This window comes from Lampetra fluviatilis, unplaced genomic scaffold (assembly GCF_964198595.1).
Source record: "Lampetra fluviatilis unplaced genomic scaffold, kcLamFluv1.1 SCAFFOLD_593, whole genome shotgun sequence".
In the NCBI taxonomy this organism is placed as follows: Eukaryota; Metazoa; Chordata; class Hyperoartia; order Petromyzontiformes; family Petromyzontidae; genus Lampetra; species Lampetra fluviatilis.
In genome coordinates this window covers 30,001-42,448 of record NW_027621156.1, presented here as the reverse complement: position 1 = coordinate 42,448, position 12,448 = coordinate 30,001, and the positions used below count along the sequence as shown (strand labels likewise).

The 12,448-nt window shown below is 54.5% G+C and overlaps 1 long non-coding RNA gene across 1 annotated transcript in view; it reads right to left on the bottom strand.

The window, feature by feature from the left end:
- Window positions 1-106: 106 nt before the first annotated feature.
- Window positions 107-12,448, bottom strand: part of LOC144954866 (uncharacterized) — a 25,460-nt gene continuing 13,118 nt past the window's right edge. The window contains exons 3-4 of the long non-coding RNA XR_013641407.1: window positions 4,599-4,807; window positions 107-266 (exon numbers count right to left, since the gene is read on the bottom strand). This is a non-coding gene — a long non-coding RNA (uncharacterized LOC144954866). The remainder of the gene's footprint in view (window positions 267-4,598; window positions 4,808-12,448) is intronic.

Below are 12,448 nucleotides of genomic sequence, written 5' to 3'. Positions count from 1 at the left end.
ACAGAGTGCAGTATCCGCCGTGACCCAGAGTTGCTTGTCGGCCCAGCGTGGTGACCACGCCACCACCACCGGCACCACCGTGGTGGTGGTGGTGTCCGTGGTGGTGGTGGTGGTGGTGGTGGTGGTTGTTGTTGGCGTAGGCCCCGCTGGAGGCTGCGGAGGATGCGGTGGTGGTGGCGGTGGTGGCGGAGTTGTTGAAGCTGCTGCTGTGGCTGAGTGTGCCGTGCCCGGAGCTGTCGCGCATTGAAGTGCGCTGAATGTAAAGCCTGGGGGGGGGGGGAGGGTGTAGTGGATATGACGAATGCGCTAAAGACTGTCAGCGCATCATGTGCAGCATTAACACGCTACACGCACGACTATACACTGCACTATATACTATACACTACACTATACACTACACTATACACTATACTATACACTACACTATACACTACACTACTATACACTACACTATACACTACACTACTATACACTACACTATACACTACACTATACACTACACTATACACTACACTACTATACACTATACTATACACTACACTACTATACACTACACTATACACTACACTATACACTACACTACTATACACTACACTATACACTACACTACTATACACTACACTATACACTACACTATACACTACACTATACACTACTACACTACACTATACCACTATACACTACACTATACACTACACTATACACTACACTATACACTACACTATACACTATACACTACACTATACCACTATACACTACACTATACACTACACTATACACTACACTACACTATACACTACACTATACACTACACTACACTATACACTACACTATACACTACACTATGCACTACACTATACACTACACTATACACTACACTACTATACACTACACTATACACTACACTATACACTACACTATACACTACACTATACACTACTACACTATACACTACACTATACACTACACTACTATACACTACACTATACACTACACTACTATACACTACACTATACACTACACTACTATACACTACACTATACACTACACTACTATACACTATACACTACACTACTATACACTACACTACTATACACTACACTATACACTACACTATACACTACACTATACATTACACTACTATACACTACACCACTATAAACTACTATACACTACACTATACACTACACTATACACTACACTATACACTACACTATACACTACACTATTCACTACACTATACACTACACTACACACTACACTATACACTACACTATACACTACACTATACACTACACTATACACTACACTATACACTACACTACTATACACTACACTATACACTACTACACTATACACTACACTATACACTACACTACTATACACTACACTATACACTACACTATATACTACAGCACTACACACCACTATACCCTACACTCTGCACTACACCACTATACACTACATTATAAACTACTATACACTGCACCACTATACACTACAATATTATAGACACACAGAGACACACGGAGACACACAGAGACACACGCCAAAGACACGCGGAGATACGCGGAGACACACGGAGACACGCAGAGACACACACAGACACACGGAAACACACAGAGACACGGAGACACACGCCAGAGACACGGAGACACACAGAGAGACACGGAGAAACAGAGACACGCCAGAGACACACAGAGACATGCACAGAGACACACACAGACACGCCAGAGACACACACAGAGACACACAGAGACACAGACACACGCCAGAGACACACAGAGACACACGCCAGAGACACACACATAGACACGCAGGGACACACAGAGACACACAGAGACACAGAGACACGCCAGAGACACACACAGAGACACACTGAGACACACTGAGACACAGACACACACAGAGACACGCAGGGACACACAGAGACACACAGAGACACGCAGAGACACACAGAGACACGCAGAGACAAACAGAGACACACAGAGACACACAGGGACACACAGAGACACACAGAGACACGCAGAGACACACAGAGACACGCAGAGACAAACAGACACACACGGAGACACACGGAGACACACAGAGACACGGAGACACACAGAGACACACAGAGACACACGGAGACACACAGAGACACACAGAGACACACAGAGACACACGGAGACACACAGAGACACACAGAGACACGGAGACACACGGAGACACACGGAGACACACAGAGACACACAGAGACACACAGATACACACAGAGACACACAGAGACACGGAGACACACAGAGACACACAGAGACACACGGAGACACACAGAGACACACAGAGACACACAGAGACAGGGAGACACACAGAGACACGCAGGGACACACAGAGACACACAGAGACACGCAGAGACACACAGAGACACGCAGAGACAAACAGAGACACACAGAGACACACAGGGACACACAGAGACACACAGAGACACGCAGAGACACACAGAGACACGCAGAGACAAACAGACACACACGGAGACACACGGAGACACACAGAGACACGGAGACACACAGAGACACACAGAGACACACGGAGACACACAGAGACACACAGAGACACACAGAGACACACGGAGACACACAGAGACACGGAGACACACAGAGACACACAGAGACAGGGAGACACACAGAGACACACAGAGACACACGGAGACACACAGAGACCCACAGAGACACGCAGGGACACACAGAGACGCACAGAGACACACAGAGACACGCAGAGACAAACAGACACACACGGAGACACACGGAGACACACAGAGACACGGAGACACACAGAGACACGCAGAGACACGCAGAGACACACAGAGACACACAGAGACACACGGAGACACGCAGAGACACACGGAGACACACAGAGACACACAGAGACACACAGAGACCCACAGAGACACGCAGAGACACATGGAGACACACAGAGACACACAGAGACACGCAGAGACACACGGAGACACACAGAGACACACAGAGACACACGGAGACACACGGAGACACACAGAGACACACGGAGACACACAGAGACACACGGAGACACACAGAGACACACAGAGACACACAGAGACACACGGAGACACACAGAGACCCACAGAGACACACGGAGACACACAGAGACACACAGAGACACACGGAGACACACAGAGACACACGGAGACACATGGAGACACACAGAGACACACAGAGACACACAGAGACACGGAGAGACACACACAGAGACACAGAGACACACAGAGACACACGGAACCACACAGAGACCCACAGAGACACACGGAGACACAGACACACACAGAGACACACAGAGACACACGGAGACACACGGAGACACACAGAGACACACGGAGACACAGACACACACAGACACACACAGAGACACACGGAACCACACAGAGACCCACAGAGATACACGGAGATACAGACACACACAGAGACACACAGAGACACACGGAACCACACAGAGACCCACAGAGACACACGGAGACACAGACACACACAGAGACACACAGAGACACACGGACCCACACAGAGACCCACAGAGACACACGGAGACACAGACACACACAGAGACACACAGAGACACACGGAACCACACAGAGACCCACAGAGACACACGGAGACACAGACACACACAGACACACACAGACACACACGGAGACACACAGAGACACACGGAGACACAGAGAGACACACAGAGACACACAGAGACATGCATAAACACACAGAGACACACAGAGACACACACAGACACACAGAGACCCACAGAGACACACACCAACACACAGACACACAGACACACGTCAGAGACACACACAGAGACACGTGCGCATCTCACCGTGGCGGGGGACTCAGTTCCAGCGGAGACACATCGAGTCTCTGGACTGGGGGTCCCGGGGACACGTGGAGACACACGGAGACACACACAGACACAGGCGGAGACACACGGAGAGACACAGAGACACACACAGACACACAGAGACACACAGAGACACAGACACACGGAGACACACAGAGACACAGAGACACACAGAGACACACAGAGAGACACAGAGACATGCCAGAGACACACAGAGACACACAGACACACAGACACACACAGAGACACACAGATACACACAGAGACACACAGAGACACACAGGGACACACAGGGACACACACAGACACAGGCGGAGACACACGGAGAGACACACAGAGACACACACAGACACACACACAACCACAGAGACACACACAGAGACACACAGAGACACACAGAGACACACACAGACACACAGAGACACACAGGGACACACACAGACACAGGCGGAGACACACGGAGAGACACACAGACACGCACAGACACACAGAGACACACACAGACACACACACAGACACAGAGACACACACAGAGACACACAGAGACACACAGATACACACAGAGACACACAGAGACACACAGGGACACACACAGACACAGGCGGAGACACACGGAGAGACACACAGACACACACAGACACACAGAGACACACACAGAGACACACAGAGACACACGGAGACACACAAAGACACACAGAGACAAACGTTCGTCTCACCGCGGCGGGGGGCTCAGTTCGAGCGGAGACACGTCGAGTCTCTGGACTGGGGGGCCCGGAGACACGTGGAGACTTGAGGGGCGTGTCCTGGGGGGCCCGGGGGGCGGGGCCGAGCGGCGCCCCCCCCCCAACGTGGAGGCTGCTCCCCCCGCCGCGTAGCCCACGGCAACCCCCCACTGAGAGTCGGTGACGGAGCGCGGACGAGACACCTGGAGACACGGGGAGACACGCGGGGGGGGGGGGGGGGGGAGACACGGGGAGGGACGGGGAGGAGGGAGACACGGTGGGGGGGGGGGGGGGGACACGGGGAGACACGGGGAGGGACGGGGAGGAGGGAGACACGGTGGGGGGGGGGGGGGGGAGACACGGTGGGGGGGGGGGAGACACGGGGAGACGCGGGGAGACACGGGGAGACACGGGGGGGGGGGGGGAGGAGACACGGGGAGAGACGGGGAGGGACGGGGAGGAGGGAGACACGGGGGGGGGGGGGAGACACGGGGAGACGCGGGGAGACACGGGGAGACACGGGGGGGGGGGGGGGGAGACACGGGGGGGGGGAGGAGACACGGGGAGAGACGGGGAGGGACGGGGAGGAGGGAGACACGGGGGGGGGGGGGGGAGACACGGGGAGACGCGGGGAGACACGGGGGGGGGGGGAGACACGGGGAGACACGGGAGGAGACGCGGGGAGACACGTGGGGAGACACGCGGGAGGAGGGAGACACGGCGAGGAGGGAGACACGGGGAGGAGGGGGACACGGGGAGACGCGGGGAGATGCGGGGGGACGCGGGGGGGGGAGACACGGGGAGAGACGGGGAGACACGGGGAGGAGGGAGACACGGGGGGGGGGGAGACACGGGGGGGGGGAGACACGGGGAGAGACGGGGAGACACGGGGAGGAGGGAGACACGGGGGGGGGGGAGACACGGGGAGGGACGGGGAGGGACGGGGAGGAGGGAGACACGGTGGGGGAAAGGGAGACACGGGGAGACGCGGGGAGATGCGGGGAGACGCGGGGAGATGCGGGGGGACGCGGGGAGACACGGGAGACACGGGGGGGAGGGAGACACGGGGAGACACGGGGGGACGCGGGGAGATGCGGGGGGACGCGGGGAGACACGGGAGACACGGGGTTGAGGGAGACGCGGGGAGACGGGGGGAGACACGGGAGACACGGGGGGGAGGGAGACACGGGGAGAAGTGGGGAGACACGGGGAGACACGGGGAAGGGGGAGACACGTGGAGACACGGGGAGGAGGGAGACACGCGGAGACACGGGGAGACAAAAGCCAATGAAATGAAGTTAACAACATGAACAGCGATCGTGATGGTGGATAAGGTGTTGGTGGTGGTGGTGGTGATAGAGTTGATGGTAGAGATGGCGGTGGTGGTGGTGATGGTGGTGGTGATGATGATGGTGATGATGGTGGTGGTGCTGGTGGTGATGATGGTGGTGTTGGTCATGAAGGTGGTGATGGTGGTGGCGGTGGTGATGGTGGTAAAGGTGGTGGTGGTGATGGTGAAGGTGGTGGCCGGGGTGATGGTGAAGGTGGCGGTGGTGGTGGTAAATGTGGTGGTGATGGTGGTGGTGATGGTGGTGGTGATGGTGAAGGTGGTGGCGGTGGTAAAGGTGGTGGTGATGGTGGTGGTGATGGTGATGAAGGTGGTGGTGATGGTGGTGTTGGTGGTAGTGATGATCAAGGTGGTGGTGGTGATTCTGGTGATGGTGAAGGTGGTGGCGGTGGTAAAGGTGGTGGTGATGGTGATGGTGATGAAGGTGGTGGTGATGGTGGTGTTGGTGGTAGTGATGATCAAGGTGGTGGTGGTGATTCTGGTGATGGTGAAGGTGGTGGTGGCGATGGTGATGATGATGGCATCATGAGCAAGGCGAATGCACAAAAACATTGGTGAACACAGAATCAGAGACAAATGGACAGACACATAAGCAGAGACAGATTTCACAGAGATGCACGGAGAGAGACACGTACATAGGCAGACAGAGAAACCTACATGTCTCTGGTTCTGTGTTTGATTCTCAGGAAGAACGCAATCAACCAGGTATAGGGTGTTGACTGTTATGTTATCCGACTCTCCCTTGCATTACATTACATTTCTAAGTTCACTAGATTTGTGTTTCTATTTCATTTATACCTGCCGACGTGTTGCGATCGAAACGTCGTGTGCTAGCATTCATCTGCTTGGTTCTTTCGGTGAAGTCACGTAGAAGGGAAGTAATACATTAATAAAAATAACACTCCTTCCCTTTATTAGTGCTACCCCTACCCTCCCTTTGATGCTGCTAATCCTGCATAATGCACGGGCATAAGTAGTACTAATCCCATATCTGCATTTCCCATAAATATGCTAAATTCCTCTTGATATGCAAATTATTTAGTCAAGGCGCCCCCTTTCTTCCCCCCTTCCAACCCAGATTATATACATGCTCCAAGCATGGTGCTGTTTCATTCAGACGCTGTCGTCTCGACAGACCTGGTTTTCACCTGAGGACGGCTGCTTGCGTTGTGGCCGAAACGTCGTGAGAATTGTATTTTATAATGTTTTATTTTTATTATTTTATTACTTCCCTTCTACGTGACTTTACCGAAAGAACCAAGAAGATGAATCCCTGCTGCAGTCACGAAAGCTTTCAATTGCTAGTATTTAATTTATTATTTTCTCTTTATAAGTCACTTTAGCGAAAGAACCACAGAGTACTATCACAATCATCTTCTTGGTTCTTTCGGTAAAGTCACGTAGAATGGAAATAATAAAATAATACAAATAAAACAATAAAATATCTGTCTTCTCGACAGACCTGTTCTTCTTCTGAGGACGGCTGCTTGCGTTGTGGCCGAAACGTCGTGAGAATTATTGTATTATGTTTTATTTTTATTACTTCCATTCTACGTGACTTTACCGAAAGAACCAAGAAGATGAATCCCTGCAGTCACGAAAGCTTTCAATTGCTAGTATTTAATTTATTATTTTCTCTTCATAAGTCACTTTAGCGAAAGAACCACAGAATCCTATCAAAATCGTTTGGGGGGGGGGAGGGGTGGGGATGATCGATAATCCGATCTCAGGCACCCCACGGGAACAGGCTACCCGAGTGACGTTGTTAGGGCGTCTGTGTGTAGACTGCCCTCCCACGTGACATCATCATCAACTGTCTGGACCACAGGGTTGGAAAGATGCCCTCATATGAACAATTAAAGGGGGCGTTTGGCTGGGTCCTGGTGGCAAGGGATGATTCAACATCGCCTTGTCAGGCACGGTGAGGAGAGGCTTGCGGAGCCCCAATGCGGTTTTGAGGAAAGGGCGGTCCTGCACAGATGCCATATTTTGCTACAGCAGAGGTGTAGGGAATTCCAACAAGAACTACATCTCTGCTTTATTGACCTGGGCCAGGCACTATGATACCATCAGTAGGCCTGGGCTCTGGGTTGTTCTTCGTGCTTTCGGAGTCCCTGACCCTCTGCTCACGATCATTAAGGACCTTCATGATGGTGAGCGGGCCCCGGGTAAAACTACGTGGCCGGGAGTCGGAGCCATTCCCTGTGCACCTTGGGGTGTGACAGGGATGTCCTCTGGCTCCCACATTACTTAACATCTTTTTCGACCACGTAGTTCTTAAAGCCTTTGATGGAATCTCCATCTGGTACAGATACAATGGGAGGCTGATCGATGCCCGGGTGCGATCAAGGGATGGCTCCCTATTGGTCAACCACGTTATGTATGCCGATGATTTGATAATAGCTGCTCATTCAGAGGAGGAGTTGGAGACGCTGCTGCTGAGACTGGAGCGTGCCACTAAGAGGTGGGGCCTTACCATCAGCCCCACCAAAACGAAGCACCTGCCTGGGTATTTTGTACCATCGGACACTCCACCCCCACAACTCCCCATTGGTGATGGGGCAGTTGTGGAGAGAGTGGAGAGTTTCCCATACCTGGGCAGTGTGCTCATGACCGGCTCCGGTTTGCCAGCAGAGGTCTCACTCCGAATCAGTCGAGCGGCAATATCTTTTCATCGGCTGCGTAACGCTGCAGTGTGGAAGCTGCCTGGTCTGTCGCTCCGCACGAAGCTTCGGGTCTTCTCGGCCACGGTCATTCCCTCCCTTCTCTACGCTTGCGAAACGTGGACCCCCCTAATGGAGCATTTTCGCCGGTTAGAAACACTCAAGACTGGCCCTGCCTGCGATTCATCCTGGGTTCGACCAGGTCAGGAATTTGTGAGAAGCTCACAAAATTCTTGAAATATCTGCACACAGTCCGATTGGTGAGCTCCTCCGGCAGGCAAGGCTGCGTTGGCTGGGTCATGTAGCCCGCATGCCCAGCCACCGCATGCCTAAACAGCTTTTGTTCGGCCGGATCGAGGGGGCTAAACGGGCGCGGCACGGGCTGAAGAAGAGATGGAGCGATGTGATTCGGGAGGACGTGGAGCTGAGTGGACTTGCCGATGACTGGTACCAGCGGTGTCAAGATCTGCCTCTGTTAAGGAGGCTCGTGAAGGACGCTACTGGGCAGTTGGAGGCAGTCGCCCTCCAACAACAACGGAGGGCGGAGGAGCGACGCTCACAACAACGAGCGGAGCGCCGGGTGGCTAAAGCACAGCAAGTTGGCACAGTAGGAGGCACAGGTGGTGTATCTACCGGTCATCTCACTCAACCAACCCGTGGCATCTGCCGGGTCTGCCACGTGACCTCCTGCCAGCTGGCGTTCGACACTTCACGTGACTGCCTCAAGGTGCACATGGCCTGGCACAGCAGGGCTTACAGCTGGTGGTGCATCTACCAGTCATCTCAGTCAGCCGACCCGTGGCACCTGCTGGGTCTGCCACGTGACCTCCTGCACCTAGCCTGGTACAGTAGGGGGGGTACAGCTGGTGGTGCATCTACCGGTCATCTCAGTCAGCCGACCCGTGGCACCTGCTGGGTCTGCCCCGTGACCTCCTGCACCTAGCCTGGCACAGTAGGGGGGGTACAGCTGTTGGTGCATCTACTGGTCATCTCAGTCAGCCGACCCGTGGCACCTGCTGGGTCTGCCCCGTGACCTCCTGCACCTAGCCTGGCACAGTAGGGGGGGTACAGCTGTTGGTGCATCTACCGGTCATCTCAGTCAGCCAACCCGTGGCACCTGCTGGGTCTGCCCCGTGACCTCCTGCACCTAGCCTGGCACAGTAGGGGGGGTACAGCTGTTGGTGCATCTACCGGTCATCTCAGTCAGCCGACCCGTGGCACCTGCTGGGTCTGCCCCGTGACCTCCTGCACCTAGCCTGGCACAGTAGGGGGGGTACAGCTGTTGGTGCATCTACCGGTCATCTCAGTCAGTCGACCCGTGGCACCTGCTGGGGCTGCCCCGTGACCTTGACACTTCACGTGGCCTCGAGGTGCACCTAGCCTGGCACAAGCGCCGTGGTGACATCATGTGCGTGGGGAGCGGTGGGGCAGCGGTTAGCGCTACGAACCCGGCGACCCCTTAGTTCGATTCCCGCTCACGGACGATTATTTGGACCGGTGCTGGGCCTCCCGTAGGTCGACTCAGCCTAAAGAAATAGTGGCGGTGCTGTGTGTTGTGAACATCGCTAGCACTGGGGAGACAAAGGCGGCCGGGCGTGGTGCTGGCCACCCACCCCCTCGTGTGCCACAGTGCCGGTAGCCTTCATAGGTGCTGCTCGCTAACAGCACTTGCCCCTACAGCCCTGCTAGAGGCTACACGGGGGACCTTTGTCTGTGTATAGGCGCTGCTGCTACTAAGAGCACTTGCCCCTACAGCCCTGCTAGAGGCTACACGGGGGATCTTTGTCTGTGTATAGGCGCTGCTGCTACTAACAGCACTTGCCCCTACAGCCTGCCGAGGCTACGCGGGGGAGCTTTGTCTTTGTGCCTTTACAGTTGAGGGCGTGGAAGGTGCGACCACGATGAGCTTCGGGGCTCTCTCGAGACGAGGCACGCAGAGAGAGCCCCAGAGCCTGGGGCGTGTGGGGTGTGTGTGTTGGTGTGTCCGTGTGTGTCAGTGTGTGTGTGTCAGTGTGTGTGTCAGTGTGTGTCAGTCTGTGTCTCGAGACGAGGCACGCAGAGAGAGCCCCAGAGCCTGGGGGGTGTGGGGTGTGTGTGTTGGTGTGTGTGTGTGTTAGTGTGTGTGTGTGTGTTGGTGTGTGTGTGTGTTGGTGTGTGTGTTAGTGTGTGTGTGTCAGTGTGTCCAGTGTGTCTGTGTGTGTGTGTCAGTGTGTGTCTGTGAGTGTGTGTGTGTCTGTGAGTGTGTGTGTGTCAGTGTGTGTGTGTCTGTGAGTGTGTGTGTGTCTGTGTGTCCAGTGTGTGTGTATGTGTGTGTCAGTGTGTGTGTGTCAGTGTGTGTCAGTGTGTGTCAGTCTGTGTCTCGAGACGAGGCACGCAGAGAGAGCCCCAGAGCCTGGGGGGTGTGGGGTGTGTGTGTTAGTGTGTAAGGTCCTGGCAAGGATTATTCAACATCGCCTTGCCAGGCATGCTGAGGAGAGGCTTGCGGAGCCCCAATGTGGTTTCAGGAAAGGGCGGTCCTGCACAGATGCCATATTTTCTGTCCGTCTGCTACAGCAGAGGTGTAGGGAATTCCAAAAAGACCTACATCTCTGCTTTATTGACCTGGTCAAGGCCTATGATACCATCAGTAGGACTGGGCTCTGGGTTGTTCTTCGTGCTTTCGGAGTCCCTGACCCTCTGCTCACGATCATTAAGGACCTTCATGATGGTGAGCGGGCCCGGGTAAAACTACGTGGCCGGGAGTCGGAGCCTTTCCCTGTACACCTTGGGGTGCGACAGGGATGTCCTCTGGCTCCCACATTATTTAACATCTATTTCGACTGCGTAGTTCGTGAAGCCTTCAATAGCTGTACCGGGGGAATTACCATTTGGTACAGATATAATGGGAGGCTGATCGACGCCCGGGTGCGATCAAGGGATGGCTCCCTATTGGTCAACCACGTTATGTATGCCGATGATTTGGTAATAGCTGCTCATTCAGAAGAGGAGTTGGAGACGCTGCTGCTGAGACTGGAGTGTGCTACTAAGAGGTGGGGCCTTACCATCAGCCCCACCAAAACTAAGCACCTGCCTGGGTATTTTGTACCATCGGGCACTCCGCCCCCACAACTCCCAATCGGTGATGGGGCAGTTGTGGAGAGAGTAGAGAGTTTCCCATACCTGGGCAGTGTGCTCATGACCGGCTCCAGTTTATCAGCAGAGGTCTCACTCCGAATCAGTCGAGCGGCAATATCTTTTCATCGGCTGCGTAACGCTGTGTGGAAGCTACCTGGTCTGTCGCTCCGCACGAAGCTTCAGGTCTTCTCGGCCACGGTCATTCCCTCCCTTCTCTATGCTTGCGAAACGTGGACCCCCCTAGTGGAGCATCTTCGCCGGTTGGAAACATTTAGGCTGGCCTGCCTACGATCCATCCTGGGTTTAACCAGGCTGGATTGTGTGAGGAGCTCACAAGTCCTTGAAAGATCTGGGCAAAGTCCCATCAGTGAGCTCCTCCGGCAGGCAAGGCTGCGTTGGCTGGGTCATGTAGCCCGCATGCCCAGCCACCGCATGCCTAAACAGCTTTTGTTCGGCCGGATCGAGGGGGCTAAACGGGCGCGGCACGGGCTAGAGAAGAGATGGAGTGATGTGGTACAGGAGGACGTGGAGCTGAGTGGACTTGCCGATGACTGGTACCAGCGGTGTCAAGATCGGCCTCTGTGGAGGAGGCTCGTGAAGGACGCTACTGGACAGCTGGAGGCAGTCGCCCTCCAACAACAACGGAGGGTGGAGGAGCGACGCTCACAACAACGAGCGGAGCGCCGGGTGGATAAAGCACAGCAAGTTGGCACAGTAGG